Source organism: Mauremys reevesii, linkage group 8, assembly GCF_016161935.1.
Source record: "Mauremys reevesii isolate NIE-2019 linkage group 8, ASM1616193v1, whole genome shotgun sequence".
NCBI classification, from domain to species: Eukaryota; Metazoa; Chordata; order Testudines; family Geoemydidae; genus Mauremys; species Mauremys reevesii.
This window is the reverse complement of record NC_052630.1, coordinates 74,779,080-74,800,592: the sequence shown is the minus strand read 5'-3', so window position 1 is coordinate 74,800,592 and position 21,513 is coordinate 74,779,080. Positions and strand designations below refer to the sequence as shown.

The 21,513-nt window shown below is 46.7% G+C and overlaps 1 long non-coding RNA gene across 2 annotated transcripts; it reads left to right on the top strand.

The window, feature by feature from the left end:
* Nucleotides 1-850: 850 nt before the first annotated feature.
* Nucleotides 851-19,385, top strand: LOC120369710. 2 transcript variants are annotated; one of them, XR_005583349.1, is made up of 4 exons: nt 851-1,034; nt 11,112-11,213; nt 18,337-18,416; nt 19,362-19,385. It is a non-coding gene; the product is annotated as an uncharacterized LOC120369710 (long non-coding RNA). The 2 variants fall into 2 exon arrangements; XR_005583348.1 differs by lacking the exons at nt 18,337-18,416; nt 19,362-19,385 and adding an exon at nt 15,418-15,521.
* Nucleotides 19,386-21,513: the final 2,128 nt, after the last annotated feature.

The window sequence follows — 21,513 nt, the reverse complement described above, 5'->3', positions numbered from 1 at the left end:
GACTCAATGACCTTTCAAGGTCCCTTCCAGTTCTAGGAGATTAGTATATCTCCAATTATTACCTTTATACTAAAACTTTTGGTGACAAAATGGGGAGCCCGGGCAGCTGTGTGGGCTGGCAGCTCCAGGACCCCCACCACCCATGGGGGCTTGGAGCTCCAGGGTCTCCCTCTGCTGGCAGCTCTGAGTTGTGGGGGTTCCTCTTGCCACCAGCTGGCAGCTCTGAGCTGCGGGGGTTCCTCCTGCTGTCAGGAGCTGCAGGGGTCCCCCCTGCAGTGATGGGGAGCTGTGGGGGTCTACTGCCTGCAGGTAGCTCCTGGAGTCCCCTCAGCTGGCTGCAGTGGTGGGGAGCTGCGGGGAGCTCCTGCTGCCTGGCACAGCGGGGGCACTCCACAGTTCTCTGCCTCTGCAAGCAGCGGGGGACCCTGCAGCTCCCAGTGCTGGCTGAGTCATGGAGGTCTTTGGAAATCATGGACTCTGTGACCTCCGTGACTAAATCGCAGCCTTATAAATGACCACTTTAAAACATCTCCAAGCCTTCCAGTATGATTTTATTCAGTCTTTCATTAAAACTACACCGCAATAGGCAGCTATTTCTGCAGGTCCCTTGTGTGGTTACTAAAACAGGTTTCCCTCCCTTTTCGAGTTCACCACTGCCAGCTGTGGCTTCATTCCATAGTAGACACTGAGTTTCCAGACCTTTCTATAGCTCTAGGGGGAAAGGAAATCTGTCAGTTTACACAATAAACGCCTCTGATTGGCTAACTTTTCCCACCAACTGGGGAAAGGCAGCTACTGAGAGTGTTTCATGGGGGGGGGCTTCCCACAGCAGCTGGAGGCGCAGGCAGAGTTCCCTCCCGTGAAAGGAACAGGAGCGCGCCTGGCTCCTGCGAGAGGGACTGCCCGGCCCCCTGTGCTGTCCTGTGGCAGCCTGGGGGAGAAGAAACACTCCCCAGCCCTGGAGCCCCACCCTCAGCTAGTACCAGGAGGGGAGCAGAGGCCTAGCACAGTGTGGAGCAGCAGCATGTGAAGAGGTGTGTTTGCCAGGCCTAGTTACTCGAGTGTGTGAGGGGGCAGCTAATTAACTAATGAGGGAGTCTCTGTGTGCAAGGTGAGGGATACAGCAGATTAATTCAGTTGGGGGAGTCTGTAGGGGGAAGAGCAGGTCAATTGAGGAGGCCTCTTTTGGGGGGGAGGTGGAAATGACAGATTAATTTGAGGGGAGCAGCAGATAGCTGGGAGTGGGGCCTTTGTATGGGGGGACACAGCAATTGATGGGGGTTGTCTGGGTTCCCTCCCCACTCTGAACTCTAGGGTACAGATGTGGGGACCCACATGAAAGACCCCCTAAGCTTATTTCGACCAGCTTAGGTTAAAATTTTCTCCAAGGCACAAATTCTTCCTTGTCCTTGGATGGTATTGCTGCCACACCAAGTGAGTTAGACAAAGATTCAGGAAAAGGACCACTTGGAGTTCCTGTTTACCCCAAATATCCCCCCAAGCCCCTTTCCCCTCTTTTCCTGGGGAGGCTTGAGAGTAACCAAGGTGAGCACAGACCAGACCCTTGGGTTTTTGGGACACTGAAAACCCAATCAGATTCTTAAAAACAGAACTTTTATTAGAAAGGAAAAAAATAAAAGAAACACCTCTGTAAAATCAGGATGGAATGTAATTTTACAGGGTAATAAGAGTTAAAACACAGATAATTTCCCTCTAGGCAAAACTTTAAAGTTACAAAAAAAAAAAACACAGGAATAAACCTCCCTCTTAGCATAGAGAAAATTCACAAGCTATAACAAAAAATACTCTAACGCATTTCCTCGCTATTACTATTTCTGTAATATTAAATGTATCATTTCAGTAGGAGCTGGATTACTTGCTTGGTCTCTCCCTTTGTCTCCCAAAAAAACACCCACAGAGCCCAAAACAAAGCCTCCCCCTTCCCCCAATTTAAAAGTATTTTCTTTTTCCCATTGGTCCTTCTGGTCGGGTGCCAACCAGGTTATCTGAGCTTCTTAACCCTTTACAGGTAAAGAAGGGATTTTATGCTATCCTTAGCTGTATTTTTATAACAGGGGTAGTCTCTGGAGTCAGATGACTGGAGGTTTCTAGCTGTGTGTGTGAGGGGGAGCCCAGGAGGGAGAGCACACAACAGCTCCCCTGTCACTGGGCTGGGAGGCCATGCAATGTCACTCTAGGACCTTATCTAAACTGGGCTTTTGCCCAATTCCAGCAACTGGTGTAACTTTACCAGTGCAATCCTTGATGTAGGCAGCCAAAGGCACTAATTGGATCCACTGGGTTTATCCCGGCTTTGAAAGCCTGAGGGTAAACCACTGGTGTGAAGCTTGCCTGTCGATGCTAGGTGTTGTGCTGGTACAGTTTCGTTAAAGGCTGTAATTGGGGCATGTCCCCAGTCAAGACAAAGCCTAATTTCATTTCTAGAAATTTCTGCAGGCTGGGGGACCCTGGAGATCCCACGCACCGCAGTGGTGGGGGACCCAGGAGCCCCAGCAGCAATGGTTGCTGATCCCACCTACCCCTTTTTCACTAAAAATATCCCTGACAAGTCAGGCACAGGTCACAGGTTACTGCCCGGGACCTGTACCTGACTTTTACTAAAAATATCCCTGACAAAAACTTAGCCTTAGTATTTTGTTCAGCTGTGAAATATTATTCATAAGCTGTAGATGGCACCATAACCAAAACAGCTTTACTATTGTTTACTTGTGTCTGCACATTTTATGTGTCACTGTTACATCCTTTTGCTGAATGATTGGCATGTGTTTTCCAAACCAAGCTGTAAAACTACCTTCTCAGAATGCCTTTTTCCATTATAAATATACTATTTTGACTAATTTATTTAATAAAGGAATTATTCCTAAACTCGTACAAAGGATCAGTAAGTGACTAAATCTTTCCCAATCTTCTTCAGAAGGAGAACTGGAAAAGTGCAATGCAAAAGTTTGAGATGTTCCTTATTAGGGTGAAACTAACAGATAAGCAATAAATAAATAAAATAATAAATAAAAATCCCAAATTCCTTGCGCACCAGCGTCAGTGGAAGTTTTTATGTGTCCAGTGAATTGACGACCTGTGTGAAAACAAGAGAAGCAAAAGGCTGGATAAATGTAGATCTTTAATTCTAATAGTGTGATCATCTTCTGTTAGTAATATAGACAATGTCTTTCACAGTCCAGTGTAATGTACATCTTTCTTGACAATCTCACTGTTGCTTCCCAGTAGCTTTCCAGTTTGCTTCCCACTTGTTGTGCTAATTGTTTCCATTGTCTGAAACTACTTGTATTTCTCTAATGCATCCCCATGTCTTCTGAAATATCAAAATATGTTTCTCATACAACTGTTATCTGGTGCCCAACTATGGCGGTGGGTGCACTAGAAATACCAGGATGGGTAGATAGACAGCTACCCATGACCAAAAGCCTGGCTTATATTCAAAATAAACCCATTTCTTGAGGTTCTTTTCCATCAGTGTGTTTGAGGTTATATTTTCAATTTTTTTTAAAATAGATTATTTTATTTTTCCAGTAAAATTTCTTCATGAGACATGCCCAGTCTCACTCACTGAGAGGGAAGTGCATTCGTTTGGGAGCTGAGTAACTTCCAATAATCTCCCTCTTATAACAAAGGAATTTGCACTGTATTTCATTGAGAAATTTTAAAATCTCCCTGATCAGTGTTTCAAATCTGGTTCATTCAGGGTGGTTTCCTCAAGGTCTCCTCATGGAGCACTCCCATTGAAATGAGGGTCTAACCCAGGGGTGGGCAAACTTTTTGGCCCGAGGCCTGTGTTTTGGAAATTGTATGGCGGGCCTGTGAGGGGAGGGGAGCGTGGCCCGGCCCCCACCCCCTATCCACTCCTCCCTGCTTCTGGCCCCCTGACTGCCCCCCCCGGACTCCTGGCCCATCCAACCCCCCCTGTTTCCTGACAGCACCCCTGGAATCCCTGCCCCATCCACCCCCCTGACCCCCGGAACCCCTGCCCTGACTGCCTTGCACTGCCCATCCAACCCTCCTCTCCTTTCTGACTGCCCCCCCGGGACTCCTGCCCCATCCAACCACCCCTTCTCCCTGTCCCCTGACTGCCCCCCACTGCCCCATCCAACCCTTCCTCTCATTCCTGACTGCCCCCCCAACTCCTGCCCCCATTCAACCCCTGTTCTCCGCCCTCTGACCGCCCCGACCCCTATCCACACCCCTGCCTCCTGACCACCACCCCGAACTCCCCTGCCCTCTATCCAACCCTTCCCGCCCCTTACCACACTGCTTGGAGCACCGATGGCTGGTGGTGCTACAGCCACGCTGCTCGGCTGGAGCTAGCCACGCACTGCGCAACACAGCATAGAGCACCAGGTCAGGCTGGGCTCTGCGGCTGTGCTGCCCCAGGAGCTCGCCGCCCCACCACTCAGAGCATTGTGCCAGCGGCGCAGTGAGCTGAGACTGTGGGGGAGGAGAAACAGCGGGAGACGGACAGGGGTGAGCTTTCCTGAGCAGGAACTCAGGGACCGGTCAGGAGGGTCCTCTGGGCTGGATGTGGCCCGCAGGCTGTAGTTTGTCCACCTCTGCTCTAATCACCAGGGAGCCTCTGTGGTGTGGGTCACATGATCCCTCCTGGTCCTGCTCCAGGGATCACACCTAGTTTTGAAGACACATGAACTTCTGCTCTGTAAGTTAAAGTGACAGCATGCTGGAAAATATATGAATGTGGTTAGCTATTACTCCACATGTTGCTGCTAGTGAGAATGTAATTTACGATTTTAAAGGTATCTTTCAATTAATAGTTCAACTTAATCTACTGTTGTACAGCCTTTCCTTATTATATTATTTAAAATGAATAAATGGCCATCTGCCACTTGTTCCTTTTTCTACTGTTTGTACAAAGAGACAGATTGCCACCCATCCTCCTCCAAAGTCGACTCCATCACATTAAACTTCAGCTAGAAGTTTAAAATTCTGATACATCTTGTAGAACAATACACCTCTACCTTGATATAACGCTGTCCTCGGGAGCCAAAAAATCTTACCGTGTTATAGGTGAAACCGGGTTATATCAAACTTGCTTTGATCCACCGGCGTGCGCAGCCCCCCCCCCCCAGAGCGCTGCTTTACCGCGTTATATCTGAATTTGTGTTATATCGGGTCGCATTATATTGGGGTAGAGGTGTATGTAGAGTCCTACACTTCCTGTTGACTCTCTCATATTCTCTTCTGCACACACACAGGAACCAGTTGCAGATACTGAGACAGAATAAAGCTAGGCTAGATTATCACAGAAACAATATGTTTACATTACATTTTATTTCTTCCTGTTAGTTAAATAAATTATCAGATAAGCTGTTCCAGTCATCTTTGAAATGCTGCAACATCCTCTGGCTTGAAGCAGGAGTAGAGCCAGATAAAACACCCATAAAAGCCACAGACACAGGGGGTCATGATTCAAAGGAGACTTGAATCTCAGTCACACAATTTTTTTTACTTCAACTTTAAACTGAAATCATGTTTCCAAACATCTGGTGACGTTTCTGTGGGTACAGCCTCCTCATAAAGAGAGGACTTGGTGCCAGTATTTCAGTGAGAAATAGTGCAATATGAGGATGCTCATGCAGTTGGTATTTTGATGAAATGTAAGACATGGGGGCATTCAGGCAACTCCCCTTGGGAAAGGAAAGGTCATTTCCATGGAAAATATCTTTCAAAGACCAGACTTGGGAACTTGCTGTGGTTTCAGGCTACCAACTCTGAAACTTTTTTTGCTGGGGCTATATTTCTCCACCTGCTGAAAGAGAAACCCTAAAAGTTTGTGAAATTCTCAGAAGATAACTAATATAGTGCTCATCATTGAGAACAATCCCCAGATACTTTATTTTCCGAAATATACCCACCTTTGGAGTGGAATTCAGCAGTCACGCTGCACCAATAATGCTACTCAGCAATTTTTTTAGAGAAATGAGATCTTCCCCAGTTGAATCATTCTATTTTACATTTCCATTTAAGTTCAAGTCCTGCCTTCACATTGCAGGCAAAGAAGACTTTTAAAATGCAGAAGAACCTCTTTGCTTTCACTGTGCAGAGTGGATGGCTATGGCGAAAAAATGGGGTGATGGGGACTGCACATCTTCTGCGCATAAAACAGAAGTGCTATGGGTCAACTCTTCACACCAGTGCTGAGCAGAGTCTTGGGAGTGGGAAAACGGGCCACAGAGAGACTAGCTATAGTACGATGATCCACAGATGTAAAATCTCTGTGCAAGAGAAGGAGGAATGTGGCAGCCACAGCTACTGTTACAGCATGTGGTGTTTCATGTCCTGAGGACAGGATTCTACCTCTCCTGACCAACGGAGTTGCACTTTACAAGGTCTGTTTGCTCAGGCATTGTACAGGAGGCTAGAATTTGGGCCCATGTATTTACCCAACTAGAAACTTTCCAAAGGGATCACCCAGGGTTTTTAATAACTAGGAGTTTTACAGCTTGGTCAAGAGCTAGAAATGTCTTCTCAAATGTTTAATATGGTGCAGACACCTGTACTGAGAAGGAGATAAATAAGCATTGTTGCACACCCTTGACTCTATTTTGAATGCTAATTTCATTTGATATAGTTTCCATATCTGATACAAACTTCTTATGCAGCTGAATATGATTGTTTGCGTGGATCACAAAACTAGGGTAGTGGTTTGTGCCTAAATACCATGGTGATTGGTGCATCTTCTAAGAATCAGTTAATACACTTTTATATTTATATTTATATAAATGGCTTATACAGGATTAATACATGATTAATAGATGTCTTAATAAGTGGTTAATCAAGTGTTATAAATTAGTATAGACTCCAGCAGTCAGTAGTTTGCTTATAAACTGCTGACTGCTGGGTGGATTTGATTTGAATCACTAGTCAGGAAGACTCAATTTAATAATGGATTTCTACATAAAAGTTCATTCTTGTTGGTTGTTATAACCTTCAAACATATTCTTCACAACTCAGAGATAGATGTAGGTTTCATTTTTAGAAGGTACACACTAAACATTTTTAAAGTGATTTATTTTGAAAACTTTTCAGATTAGTTTAAAGCTATATCAGAAAATGAATGATTGTTTGGTTATTTCATTTACCAAAGGTAATTGAAGCAGATAGTTCACCTCCCAATGACTTCATAATTATCTCCAATTCAACAGATTAATCATTAATATTTGGAGGATTTTTTTGCCATGCTGTATTAGGAGGAGAACATCACCAGACAGATTTTTAAATTGTTTTATTTAACTAAAAAAACAACTTTATGTATTCTGGATTTTTTCTTTAACAGCGAACATATAATAATTAACAAAACAAGCATATGAATTTTTGAATTTAGTTAAACATTCACGTTTTTTTTAAATCAGGTTTGTTTTTGTTAAAATTGTTTTTAACTAAAATCGTTAAATATTAAAAAAAAATTAAATCGAGGACGTCAGCCAGGTCAACATGAGAAACTCAAAATACTGGCTTCTGCAGCTAACTCAGTTGTCTTCACCTTCATTTTCCTGTTTGTTCATAATCTGGAAAATAAAAACAAGCTTTCCTGCTTTTTCAAGTGCCAAATGATTTCTCAATTTGGAATAGGGTGACCAGATCACCCACGTCAAATATCGGGACGCGGGGGGCGGCGCGGGGGGGGGGGGAGGCAAAAAAAAAAAAATCCCCCTCCTCCCTCCCCTCCCTCTGAGCGAGGGCCGAGACTCAGGGGAGCGGGGGGGGGGGAGGCTGGGGGGTGTGAGAGTCCCAGCAGGGCAGGCAGGCAGGGCAGGAGGAGCGAGGAGACGAGGGTGGCCTGCAGGGCCAGCAGCGCTGCAGCAGCAGCCGGGCAGCCAGCAGGGCAGCCAAGCAGCAGACAGCTCAGCCGTGCTCCTCCCAGCCGGGGGGGAGGCTGGGCTGGCCGGCTGGGCTGGCCTGGCACCTCTGGCCCCTGAGCCTGGGCCTGGGCCGGGGCTGCAGCGGGCGCGCCGCGCCCGCGCCAGCCCGGCCACCCCCCGGCTGGCCCCAGCTGCCCTGCTGGCTGCTGCCCTGGTGTGGGCCTGGCGGCCGCCGCAGCAGCAGGCCCCCCCCCAGCCCCGCCAGGCCGCCGGGGACTGGGGAGCGCTGCGCTGGGCCTGGGGCCGCAGCGCCCTGGGCCCGCCAGCCAGGCAGCCAGCAGCCCAGGCAGGCGCCCAGGGCGCGCCGGCCCGCAGGCCCGCCCCGAGCCAGGCGCCGGCCCGGCCCGGGCCCACCGCGGCCGCGCCCCGGCGCCCCGCCAGCCCGCGCCCCAGCAGTGGCTGTGGCAGCCAGCAGCAGCAGTGCTCCCCGGGAGAACAGCCGCCACCTAGCCCCACGGGCCCCCCCCTCTCCCTCTCCAGGTACGCGCCCGAGTGCCCTGCTGCTGCCAGGCCAGACTCACACACCCCACCCTCCCCCCTCTGAGTCTCTCTCCTGGGCATGGCATGCTGCGGAGGGAGGGGGGGAGGGAGGAGGGGGCAGTGGGGGGGGGGGGGGGGGGGGGGGGAAGGGATGATGGGGAGGGGGGGGGGGGGGGGGGGGGGGGCAGAGGGCGCAAGCGGGCTCCAGCCCTTGCTGCTTGTTTTGTTTGTGTTTGTCTAACAACATTGGTATTGACAAGACACAACAAACAAAAAAACAAACAATCGAATAAATCCGATAAAAAGGGAAATTTGGAATGAATTAGTCCAAAGGAAGAAAATATTCTTTCTACACCAGCAGAAGAAGCTACTGCAGTTAAAAGTGAGATTATCACTTCAGCAGTCTCCGAATCCAATTGCTTAAGTGACTTCCACCAGTTCACTGGTGTGACTTTCTTTAAAACATCAGCAAACATATATTTCTTGAATGGTTCACCCTTAGCTCTGAAGTTTATTATATCTGGAATTATGGAGGGATGATTATTGGATGTCCATGTTATAGCCAACTCCTCTTCTTCGGCAGTTATGGTTTGACCCTGGTACCGAGTACTGAGAATATTGCAAGGAAATGAGCTGGAGATAATGCTTGTCCCATTTGGTTTTTTAATGCTTGTAATTTAACTCTGTCATTGCATATTTCTCTTTTTAAGATCTCACTCAGTTCTTTCCAAATTTCAACAGCATCAGCAATAAAACAGCTATTTCCCTGCATTTTGTTCAAGGCTACAAAAATAGGCTTCAGGGTACTCCAGCATGTGTTCAACATTTCTCTTTATCCCAATGTTGAGAACTTTGGCTGTGACAGTACCATCTATTTTTTCACGATTTTATTCACAAACTGTCATCATATTAGGCCAATTCTTGATATAGTACTCAAAAGAGTCTATTACTGGGTTCCATGGCAAGTCTTGTGGGAGAATTAGCTTGGTTCCTCCCATTTTTTTCAGAGTAGCTGCTGCAAAGTGGTTGTTACAGAAGTATTTTGCAATGTCAACATTAGCCTTTATTTCTGGAACACTGAAGTCTTTGGCTAGGAGGTGCATCAAATGAGCACTGCAACCATATGTTACTAGCTTGGGACTCTTCTAAATAATTTCTTCTCATCTTGGATACATTTGCAGCATTGTCTGTGATCAAGCTGCATACTAGATATTTGAATTTGTTTTCACTGTTTGTTATAGCTTTTACTGCTACTTCTTGTAAGTATTCTGCTGTGTGCGCATTTCCTGATGTATCAATTGTTTCTGTAAGGAAGACATTCCCTTCTTCTGTTGTCACACAAGCACGTACAACAGGATCATTGTGGACATTACTCCACCCATCAAGACTCAGGTTAACAATTTTACCCTCTAGACCTTTAGCACACTGCTCAATTTTTCTTTCATACACTTTATCCAGCAATTTGCCTGAGACATCTGCTCTGTTGGGTGGACTGTATCCTGGTCTTAATGTCTGAACCATGTTAATGAAGTGTGGGTTCTCAATCTTATGGAAAGGAGAGTTTTTGTTGTATAAACAAACTGGGCAGTTTTTTCCATCAGTTACCTCTTTTTGTAATCTTCTGGTTCTTATCACAAACTTATCTGTTTTTTTCTGGATGATGATTTTTTTTTTCTTTTTGCTAGAGGTGATATACTGTGGTTATGTGACATATGATGTGACTGAGACACTATCATTGGCAGATAACTCTGAAACTATAGAAAATGATGGTGATCTTGAAGGTGGATAGTCTTCTGAATCCTGTATGTTGAGGATGGATTCTCCTAAACAAAATAAGCCAATGCAGTTATTTAATTATTATTACCATATTGCTCATCTAGTATTATTCATTGCATTCACTGACATTCAGTTCTACTTTAACGGTGAAATTGTAAAAGGAAGATCTGCCTATTTCAGCTATTTATTTTTTATCACAACTGCATCTAAAATGATAGTACCATAGAGTAACAACTGTAGATTTTTTCTCAAATAGGAGAATTCAAGACTAGTCCAGAAGGAAGACAGGCAGTCCTTGAGAAAGAAGTATGAAATAAAAAAGTTTACCAACCTGAAGATCCTGCATGTTCAGACATGTTCCTTTCATCATCTTCAACGCAGCTTCCTCCTCAGAAGGAACTCTTCTCATGATGTTTCATTCAGGCAACCAGGCCTTGCATTTCTTTGTTGCACTGTTTGCATTTTGAACACATGCCTGTCTTACCCATAGGTAGAGAAACTTCATTAAAATATTCCCAAACTGGGTCTCTCTTACAGCCTGTTGCCATTATAGGTTTTCCCTATTGATCTCAAATCAATGAAGGCTATGCTCAGAAAGACCTTATGTCCTCTGGCTGCATTTTATGTGGTTATAGATTGTGTAATGGTTGATATAACTTCCATTAGTATATTCAGAAGAATTCTAGGGAATTCTTTCTACTATGGTCTATTACATTGCTTTAATCATCTTTCAAAATTCCATTAATCTTAGCATTATAGGAAGAAGTTCTCGCAAACATATTAAAGTGCGATTCTTGCTTATTGTAGTTAGTGGGAGTTTTGCTGGCAAAATTTATTGGGAGCAGGATCAGGGCCATATAACCTTTTTTCCCCCCAAAATAGTCAGCTTTTAGGGGGTTAGCAATGTAATGGAGAATAATCTATGCCTTTTGTTTCAATTTACAGTGAAACTGGCACAAGAAATATTAGGCAACTTCTCGTAGTAGGAGACTGATCCAAATGTAAAAAGTAAATTCTGCTGCATCTGTATTAGAAGATCATCATCAGGTAGCAACCAATTTTTGTTACTCTAGACAAGTCTCACTGTATATGCGTTTCAGAAAATGTTGTTCTTTCATTAATACATTTTTATTCCATTGCTTTCCTAATCTATCATGTTCAGCTTGATTTTAGAGTACTATGGTATTAGGTTTCTTTACTGCCTCTACCGTCCAAGCAACGTTTTCAAATTTCATGAATTTCATGTCTTAGTTAGATCTTACATTTTTGTTTGACTCATAATTATGGATCATTTTAACACTGAAAGAAAATGACTTAAGGATTGCTCATTTGATACGTTTGTTTGGTAAGGTACCAAATGGTGCTTGCAGTGTCCAGAAAGATTAACTGAATAACTATTTCATGGTGTAAGTTTTGTGCAGAGCAGTGTTGAGTAACACACCGATGGTACTGTATTAGTACAAAAAAGCTGTCTCTGAATCACAGCTCCACTTCAGTATTCTTAATACCATATTGGGATAGGGGAGGCAGAGTGCTTAGGCCAAATTCATCCCTGCAACAATACCATCAAAGTCAGATGAGGGGTCTGGAGAGATGAACCTCTAGATGTGTGGTCTCCAACCTTTTTACATCCAAGATCACTTTTTGAATCTAAGGGCAACTCAGGATCTATCCTTCCCCTTCCCCGAGGCCCTGCCCCTTTCCCAAAGCCCTGCCCTGCTCACTCCACCCCCTCATCCCCCCCCGTCGCTCGCTCTCCCCCACCCTCACTCACTTTCATTGGGCTGGGATAGGAGGTTGGAGTTCGGGGGGGAGGGTGTTGGCTCTGGGCTCGGGCCAAGGGGTTCGCAGTGTGGGAGGGGGCTCTGGGCTGAGCCTGAGGCATGGGGTTGGGGTGCAGGAGGGGGTGAGGGGTGCAAGCTCTAGGAGGCAGTTTGGGTGCAGGAGGGGGCTCCAGGCTGTGGCAGAGTGTTGGGGTGCAGGGTGCAGGCTCTGGGAGGGGGGCTGAGGTCTGGGGGTTGAGGTGCAGGAGAGAGTTTCAGGAGCTGGCTCTGGGAGGGGGGCTGGGGGTTGGGGGCAGGAGGGTGCTGGCTCTGGGAGGGGGCTCTGAGCTGTAGCAGAGTGTTGGGGTACAGGAGGGGGTTTTGGGTGCTGGCTCGAGGAGGGGGGTCAGGGCTGGGGCTTGGGATACAGGAGGGGGTTCAGGGTGAAGAAGGGGGTATGGGGTGCTGGCTCTGGGAGGAGCTCAGGGCTGGGGCTTGGGATACAGGAGGGGGTTCAGGGTGAAGAAGGGGGTATGGGGTGCTGGCTCTGGGAGGGAGCTCAGGGCTGGGGTTTGGGGTGCAGGAGGGGGTATGGGGTGCTGGCTCCAGGAGGGGGCTCAGGGATGGTGTTGGGATGCGGCCTCCCACCAGGCAGCATTTACCTCTGGTGGCTCCCGGTCGGTGGCGGGCACAGCAAGGCTAAGGCAGGCTCCCTCCCTACCCTGGCCCCACACCGCTCATTGAGGGGGCCAACATGCCGCTGTGCTGCCCTTCTCTGCAAGCACCACCCCTACAACTCTCCCAGCCAATGGGAGCTGTGGGGGCAGTGCTTGCAGGCAGAAGCAGCGCACAGAGGGAGACCCCTGCCCCTCCCCACCCCGAGGGCCATGCTGCCTTAACGGCAGCCACGTTGCACCGTCGGAGATCGTGATCGATTGGGAGATCCTCTAGGATCGACCAGTCGATCGCGATTGACCGGTTGGTGACCACTGCTTTAGATTGAATGGTTTATAACAAGCAGGCAGCAAAAATTATTTGACTAATTATAAGCTTTATATGCTACACAGCAATGAAACAAATATTAGTATCCAAACTGCTGCATAGAGTTTGCAAGCCTCAAACCCTTCTAATGCCTTTTTAAAAATATGGTAAATTACCGTAGGAACACAGTAAAAAGTATTGACACAGAAAGTGGCTGTTACAGCCAGAGACAACTACTTGTGAGAATTGCTAATGTGGGACATTTGTGAAAGCAACCAACAAAATATGATGTATGAGAAACTGAAAACCAAAAAAATGGAAGATGAGCTAAATTATTTTGAGAAGCAGTGGTTAAATTAATGATTTGATGTGCAGAGCACCTCTGAAAACCTAAGGCATGATCTTTTATATTGATACAGGACCTTGCTGGAAAACCAGGCAGGTCATATATGCAAAATGTTTATTTTCTTCATGTGATAGGGAGTTAAAGGCTACAATTCAAATTTGCAGCCTGACATTCATATTTAAAAGAAAAAGTGCTAGAGTATTAATATAAATAAGACCAAATATTTAGCAAAATTCAAAGAGGGCACCCAGAATTATAATAGTTTGCTAAATAAAAAGTTTTGGAGTGGATATAAAGCTGCATGCTTCATGGTTTAAACCAGTCTCTAACTATTGGGCATTAGGGTGAGACTTTAATGGGGACAGATTACCACCCATCTGCTTCCTATGAGGTTTGTTGCACATTTTTCTGAAGCAACTAGTGCTGGTCACTGTTGGAGACAGGATACTGAGCTAGAAGGACTATAAATCTGATCCAGTCTGGCAATTCCTATGTTCACAATTTAATACATTTTAACATCATACAAATGTTATATAATATCCTACCATAATGGTCCATGTGATACAGTGGTGAGATGTACAACACAGAGAAGCAGTCCCTTCCTGGTGATTTCTTGATCCCTTGTATCTCCCAAGTGCAAGGTTGTCCCCTTCAAGGATTTTTTTTTTCTCCACCAGAGGCTGTTCTGGGGCTGGCCCATTAAATGTGGCAGAGCCCAAGGAGCTGTAGCTCTTAAGAGTATGTCTACACTGCTGTTGCGAGCGAGTCTCACAGCCTGGCTCCATAGATTTGTGGTGGTGGGATTCATGCTAGCTCACTCAAAGTAACATTGTTGATATTACGGCTCAGACTGGAGCTCAGGCTCTGAAGCCTAGGGAACCAGTCAATGCAACAGCCACACAGCTGTTTTTAGAACGAGGAGTACTTGTGGCATCTTAGAGACTAACAAATTTATTTAAGCATAAGCTTTCGTGGACTAAAACCCACTTCATCAGATGCACACAGTGGAAAATACAGTAGGAAGATATATATACACACACACAGAGAGAACATGAAAAAATGGGTGTTGCGAGAGTAACGAGAGTAATCAGTTAAGGTGGGCTATTGTCAGCAGGAGAAAAAACTTTTGTAGTGATATCAGGATGGTCCATTTCCAACAATTGACAAGAAGGTGTGAGTAACAGTAGGGGGAATAGTTCTACTTTGTGTAATGACCCATCCACTCCCAGTCTCTATTCAAGCCTAATTTAATGGTGTCTAGTTTGCAAATTAACTTTAGTGCACTAGTCCAAGATATGCTAGCATTAGTCTGTTGCTTTCAGCAACTGTGTAGACAATACTCAAAGGAGCCACTTGTACAAATGGCTGCATCTTTCTCTCTTCCAGCTGGTAAGTACCTGTTATGCTCCACTCATCCTTTAGTTTTCTTTCCTGTTGCTGAGGAGATGGCACATTATCACAGTTCAAAACCTTATTGCTTATACACCTCTGCCCCGATATAACACTGTCCTCGGGAGCCAAAAAATCTTACCGCGTTATAGGTGAAATCGCATTATATCGAACTTGCTTTTATCCGCCGGAGTGCGCAGCCCCACCCCGCCCCACCCCCAGAGCACTGCTTTACCACATTATATCCGAATTCGTGTTGTATCGGGTCACATTATATCGGGGTAGAGGTGTATTGCTATTACTATGTGATTACGGTCAAACACTCTAGCATATTTTTAGAAGGGCAGTGTGGTAACTGTGTAAGAGGTGAACATAAATAGGAAGTACAAAGGACTGAGGTTGGAGCTTTTGTTGATGAAGCAAGACAAATGCTGTGAGCTCTGATCTGGAAAAAAAAAAAAGCAAGTGAACTTTCCATGCACTGCAGTCTTTGTAGCAAAGAATGTGACAATACTTAGGGACGTTGGAGGATCTCCACCACTTTTTGAAGCTTCAGAATCCATTCTCCATGAGTTAAAACATGAAGGACAGCACTCCATTTACTTTATGTGAAGCATCTTTACAATACACCAAAGAGAAAGAAAAGTCCAACATGTTAATGGTAATATTATGGCAAGATTTTCTGGCATTAGGAACAATTACTGTATTTTGCAAGCATTCAGAAGATCAAGAGAATTTGTTTGCAAACAGAATTTAATATGCTTTTTTCTAGGCATCAGCCCCATCATGCAGGCAAAGGGTAGATAATCATACTACCCATCCAAGGAATGTTAATGTAGCCTTGTTTCTGGTAATACTTTAAAGTTAGATCCCGAGATAAAATGTTCATAATGCGACGCAGATTGCTCAAACAAATTAGAAAAGCAGATTATGCGGACTAGTTGGAAGACTCGTACTGGGAATGAGCTCCTATACCAATCACTCTGTCCTGGGATTAACATGATATAAATAGCTCATGCAGTGCAAAGTGTGTGTGTGTGGAATGCTACTGTTTCTACTGGATTACACAGAGAGAAAACAGTGAAGAATCAGGCCCTTTGTATGTAATATTATCTATGGCTATGTTACCGAAGTGGCTGACTAAAGCAACCTCACAAGGAGGGGAGCTGGCTGTATTCTTGATGTTTTGTGGAAACAAATGAACTGAGAATAAAATGGAAGGGCAAGAAACCAAATCCACTGCCATTTTTGTTGCAACAAAAGTGTCTGTGATGTGATCCGAACAGCGAATAAAGCATGCAGGACACCACTACATTGTGTAAAAGCTATTCGGTTAAATTAATTACTGTATATACTCGATCATAAACTCATTCATTTAAAAGCCAACCCCCCCAAAGTGGATAAGTAAAATTGGAAATTTTTTGTGACGCATTCATAAGCCGACCCTATAATTCAGGGGCTGGCAAACTTTGGCTCCCGGGCCATCAGGATAAGCCGCTGGCGGGCTGAGATGGTTTGTTTACCTCGAGCATCCGCAGACATGGAGGTAAACCTAAGTAAACAAAGTGTTCTGGCCCACCAGCTGGTTACCCTGACGGGCCGGGACTGCAACTGGTGGGGAAAATTTTTTGATGGGGAGAAGCTGGGGATGAGGTGACCCCACCCCTGTCCCGGGACCTCCACACTCTCCCCATCCCATCCCTTCCCACCTTAGCTGGGGCAGGCCCAGGGAGGATGTCTCTGGCCTGGCCGGAGCTGCTCCAGCAGCCTGGCGACACGGCCGCAGCCTGCTCTGGGAGCCAGACCGAGCGGTGCGGCCGCAGCATGCTCTGGCAGGCTGGGCCAGGTGGCACAGCCGCAGCATGCTCCAGCAGGCAGGGTGACGTGGCCACAGCCTGCTCTGGTGGGCCGGGCCAAGCAGTGCAGCCGCAGCCTGCCAGCCCCAGAGCTGCAGCTGCTTCAGAGGCTGGGGGGTGAGCAGCGTGGTGTGTGCTAAAGAAGGGTCTTAAAAAGAATCAGAGCACAATAATCACATTTTCAATAGGGTTTATTTTAAAGGTTTAGTCTAAGGAAAATTAGGGTTAGTTTGCCATTATTTGTATACATGTTTAATTTTGGCAGCCAGGAGAAGCTATGGAGAGCTGGGAAATGCTGATAGTATCTTAATTGTGCTGATCCAAGGGCTGATTCAATATAATCATTCCATATTTTTATTTAAAGAGGATGGGGACTTTTCATTGCACCAGCCAAGCAGGAGGAGGAGCTGTGAGAGGCACTGCTTACCCAAGCCAGAGACATGAGGGCGGGAGCCCCTCTTTGGTTTTAGCAGAGGGGGAGAAGCTGTGTTCCCTTCATCTTCCTCACCCACCTCCTGCTTTAATCCTCAGGCACTTGACTGCCTCCTGAGGCCCAGTTACTGCCTCCTGAGGGAGGGAGCGGAAAGCAGTTGCAGGCCAGTGCAGGTAGTGAGAGTAAAGGGAGAAGGTGGGAGATTAGAAGAAGCTGTTGCGGGAGCAGTAGAAAAATTCTGGGATATTGCAACTTTATTCAGGAGCACTTCTGTCAATATCTATGAATAATAAGAAAGAGCCCTCGGCTCAATTCTTGGCCCCAGAAAATCCTGGGATGGGAACAGAGCATAAAGAATTGGTGATGCCTACCTCACTTTTCAGTAGTCCATAGAAGAATGTAACTGAAGAAAAAGGACCTGACCCAGAAAAAGTAGTCCTTTCCCTCCTGGTTTTCAGATGTCTAAGGTTCCAGTAAGAGGAAGCACCCCTTAGGTCGCTTTTTAATAGAATTCATAGAATCACATATTTGCCTAACCTAGCCACAACATATTGCAGTTGGAGGAGCACTGGGGATATAGAGTGTGTCCCACTGAGGCCTGGTCTACACTACGTGGTTAAGTCAAATTTTGCCACGTTAGGTTGTTAAAAATGACTGCGTCCACACAACCAATCCCGTTCCGTCGACCTAAAGAGCTCTTAAAATTGACTTCTGTACTTCTCCCTGGCGAGGGGAGTAGTGCTAAAATCGACCTTGCTGGGTTGAATTTGGGGTAGGGTGGACGCAAATCGACGGTATTGGACTCCGAGGGCTATCCCAGAGTGCTCCATTGTGACCGCTCTGGACAGCACTCTCAACTCAGATGCACTGGCCACGTAGACAGGAAAAGCCCTGCAAACTTTTGGATTTAATTTCCTGTTTGGCCAGCGTGGCGAGCTCAGCAGCACAGGTGACCATGCAGTCCCCCCAGAATTGCAAATGAGCTCCAGCCTGGACCGAAAGGGAGACACTGGATCTGATTGCTGTATGGGAAAAAGCATCTGTGCAGGCCGAACTCCAGTCAAAAAAGAAGAAATGCAAATATATTTGCCAAAACTTCACAGGGCATGTTGGACAGAGGCTGCAACAGGGACACACAGCAGTGTCGTGTGAAAGTGAAGGAGATCAGGCAAGCCTACCAAAAGACAAAGTAGGCAAACGGTCGCTCCAGGTCAGAGCCCCATACATGCCGTTTCTATGACCAGCTGCATGGCATTCTAGGTGAGGACCCTACTGCTATCCCACCACTGTCCGTGGACACATGCAAGGGGGGAGGCTCACGTAACAGGGAGGAGGATTTTGCGGAGGAGGAGGAGGAGGAGAATGCGCAGCAGGCAAGCAGTGAATCTGTTCTCCCCAGCAGCCAGGAACTTTTCATTACCCTGGAGCCGATACCCTCCCAAGGCAGGATCCTTGACCCTGAAGCCGGAGAAGGCACCTCTGGTGAGTGCACATTTGTAACTACAGTATAGGGTTTAAAGGCAATAGTGTTTAATGTTTGATTTGCCCTGAAGAACTGGGATGCATTCGCGGCCAGTACAGCTACTGGAAAGGTCTCTTACCATGTCTGGGGATGGCACAGGAATCCTCCAGGGACATCTCCATGAAGCTCTCCTGAAGGTACTGTGAAAGCCTTTGCAGAAGGTTTCTGGGGAGGGCTACCTTATTTCGTCCTCCACGGTAGGACACTTTACTATGCCAAGCCAGTAGCAAGTATTCTGGAATCACTGCAGCACAAAGCATGGCAGCGAATGGTCCTTGGTTTTGGTTGCATTCAAGCAACATTCGGTCTATATCTTTCCATGTTAGCCTCAGGAGAGGGATATCGTTCATGGTCACCTGGTTGAAATATGGGAATTTTTGTAAGGGAACAGTAAAAGGACCCCGTTCATGCTGGGCTGTTTGCGCTTGGCTAAAAGGGATCATCCCAGAGAATAGCCATGTGGCGGGGGGGGGGGGCGGGGGATAAAGGGATCATCCCAGAGAATAGCCACATGGTGGGGTGGGGGTAGGTGTGTGCTGCACATCCACCCAAAAACCTCAGCCCCTCCTTTTAAATGTGAAACTCAACCCATTGCTTGCTCTGGGAAAGGAGGGCGCTGCAGTATGAAAACATTCCCACATGTTATGAAGGTGTTAGAAGCCAACCCCGCGTACCTTTTGGCTTACCATGGCTGCCTGGAAATCAAATTCTGTTGCCCAGCCGTGTGTGTGTGTGATGTGTCACCATACTGGCAGGCACTCAATATAAAAGGCAAAATGTGACCTTGTACCTAAAGCACATGTGTTGTCTGCTGTGAATTTCTTGATTCACTGTGAAAGAGTCTCCCTTTTGTTCTCAGAAATGTATCATCTTAAATGTTACTCTCCCTTTTTATCTCCCCCCAGGTGCAAATGTTTCTATGCTCCCCCTATCATCTCTGTCCCTGACGTTGTTGCAGATTAGAAGGCAAAAAAAAACGCACTCGCGATGACATGTTTGCCGAGCTCATGCAGTCCTTCTGAACTGATAGGACACGGGTTAATGCCTGGAGGCATTCAATGGCAGAGGCCAGGAAAGAATTAAGTGAGTGCGAAGAGCGGAGGCAGGAGGTGATGCTGAGGCTAATGGGGGAGCAAATGGACATGATGAAGCATCTGTTGGAGTTGCGGGAAAGCCAACAAGAGCACAGACCCCCGCTGCATCCACTGTATAACCACATGCCCTCCTCCCCAAGTTCCATATCCGCCTCACCCAGACACCCAAGAATGTGGGGGTGGAGGCTCCGGCACCCAGCCACTCCATTCTAGAGGATGGCCCAAGCAACAGAAGGCTGTAATTCAAACAGTTTGATTGTTAGTGTGGCTACAATAAACAATGTGGCCCTGTCCTTCCCTCCTCCCCCACCCCACCTGGGCTTCCTTATCTGTTATCTCTCTTTTTAAAAAAAATTAATAAAGGAAGAATGCATGGTTTCAAAACAATAGTTACTTTATTTCAAAGGGAGGAGGGTGATTGGCTTACAGGGAATTAAAATCAACAAAGGGGGCGAGTTTGCATCAAGGAGAAACAAACACAACTGTCACACCGAAGCCTGGCCAGTCATGAAACTGGTTTTCAAAGCCTCTCTGATGCGCAGTGCGCCTAGCTGTGCGCTTCTAATCGCCCTGGTGTCTGGCTGCTCAAAATCAGATGCCAGGTGATTTGCCTCAACCTCCCACCCCACCATAAACGTCTCTCCCTTACTCTCACAGATATTATGGAGCACACAGCAAGTAGCAATAACAACGGGAATGTTGTTTGCGCTGAGGTCTGACCTACTCAGCAAACAGCACCAGCGAGCTTTTAAACGTTCAAAGGCACATTCTACCACCATTCTGCATTTGCTCAGCCTATAGTTGAATTGCTCCTTACTACTGTCCAGGCTGCCTGTGTATGGCTTCATGAGCCATGGGAGCAAGGGGTAGGCTGGGTCTCCAAGGATAACTATTGGTATTTCAACATTCCCAACAGTAATTTTCTGGTCTGGGAAGTAAGTCCCTTCTTGCAGTTGCTCGAACAGCCCGCAGTTCCTAAATATGCGAGCGTCATGCACCTTTCCCGGCCATCCCACGTTGATGTCGGTGAAACATCCCTTGTGATCCACCAGTACTTGCAGCACCTTTGAGAAGTACCCTTTGCACTTTATGTACTGGCTGGCTAGGTGATCCGGTGCCAAGATGGAGATATGCGTTCCGTCTATCGCCTCACTACAGTTAGGGAACCCCATTGCAGCAAAGCCATCCACTATGACCTGCACATTTCCCAGAGTCACTACCCTTGATAACAGAACATCAATGATTGCATTGGCTACTTGGATCACAGCAACCCCCACAGTAGACTTGCCCACTCCAAATTGATTCCTGACTGACTGACTGGTAGCAGTCAGGCATTGCAAGCTTCCACAGGGCTATCGGCACTCACTTCTCAACTGTCAGGGCAGCTCTCATCTTTGGTATTCTTGCGCTTCAGGGTGGGGGAAAGCAACTCAGAGTTCCAGGGAGGTGGATTTATGCATGTGAAAGTTTTGCAGCCACTGTGAATCATCCCATATCTGCAACACTATGCCGTCCCACCAGTCTGTGCTTGTTTGCCTGGCCCAGAATTGGCATTCCACTGTATCAACCAGCCCCAGTGCTGTCATGATGTCCCAATTGCCACAGCCTATGCTTTCAGGAACGTCTGTGCCATGTCCTCATCAAAATCCTCCTCATGCTGGTGTCTCTTAGCCCAGTTCTGCATATACTCCAGGATAATGCATGAGGTGTTTACAATGCTCACAACAGCAGCGGTGACAGTGAGCTGAGTGGGCTCCTTGCTTGCCATGGTATGACATCTGCACGGGTAACCCAGGAAAAAAGGTGCAAAACTATGGTCTGCCATTGCTTTCATGGAGGGAGGAGCAACTGACGACATGTACCTGAAACCACACGTGGCAATGTTTTTGCCCCATCAGGCATTGGGAGCTTAACCCAGAATTCAATGGGCAATGGAGACTGCGGGAACTGTGGGATAGCTACC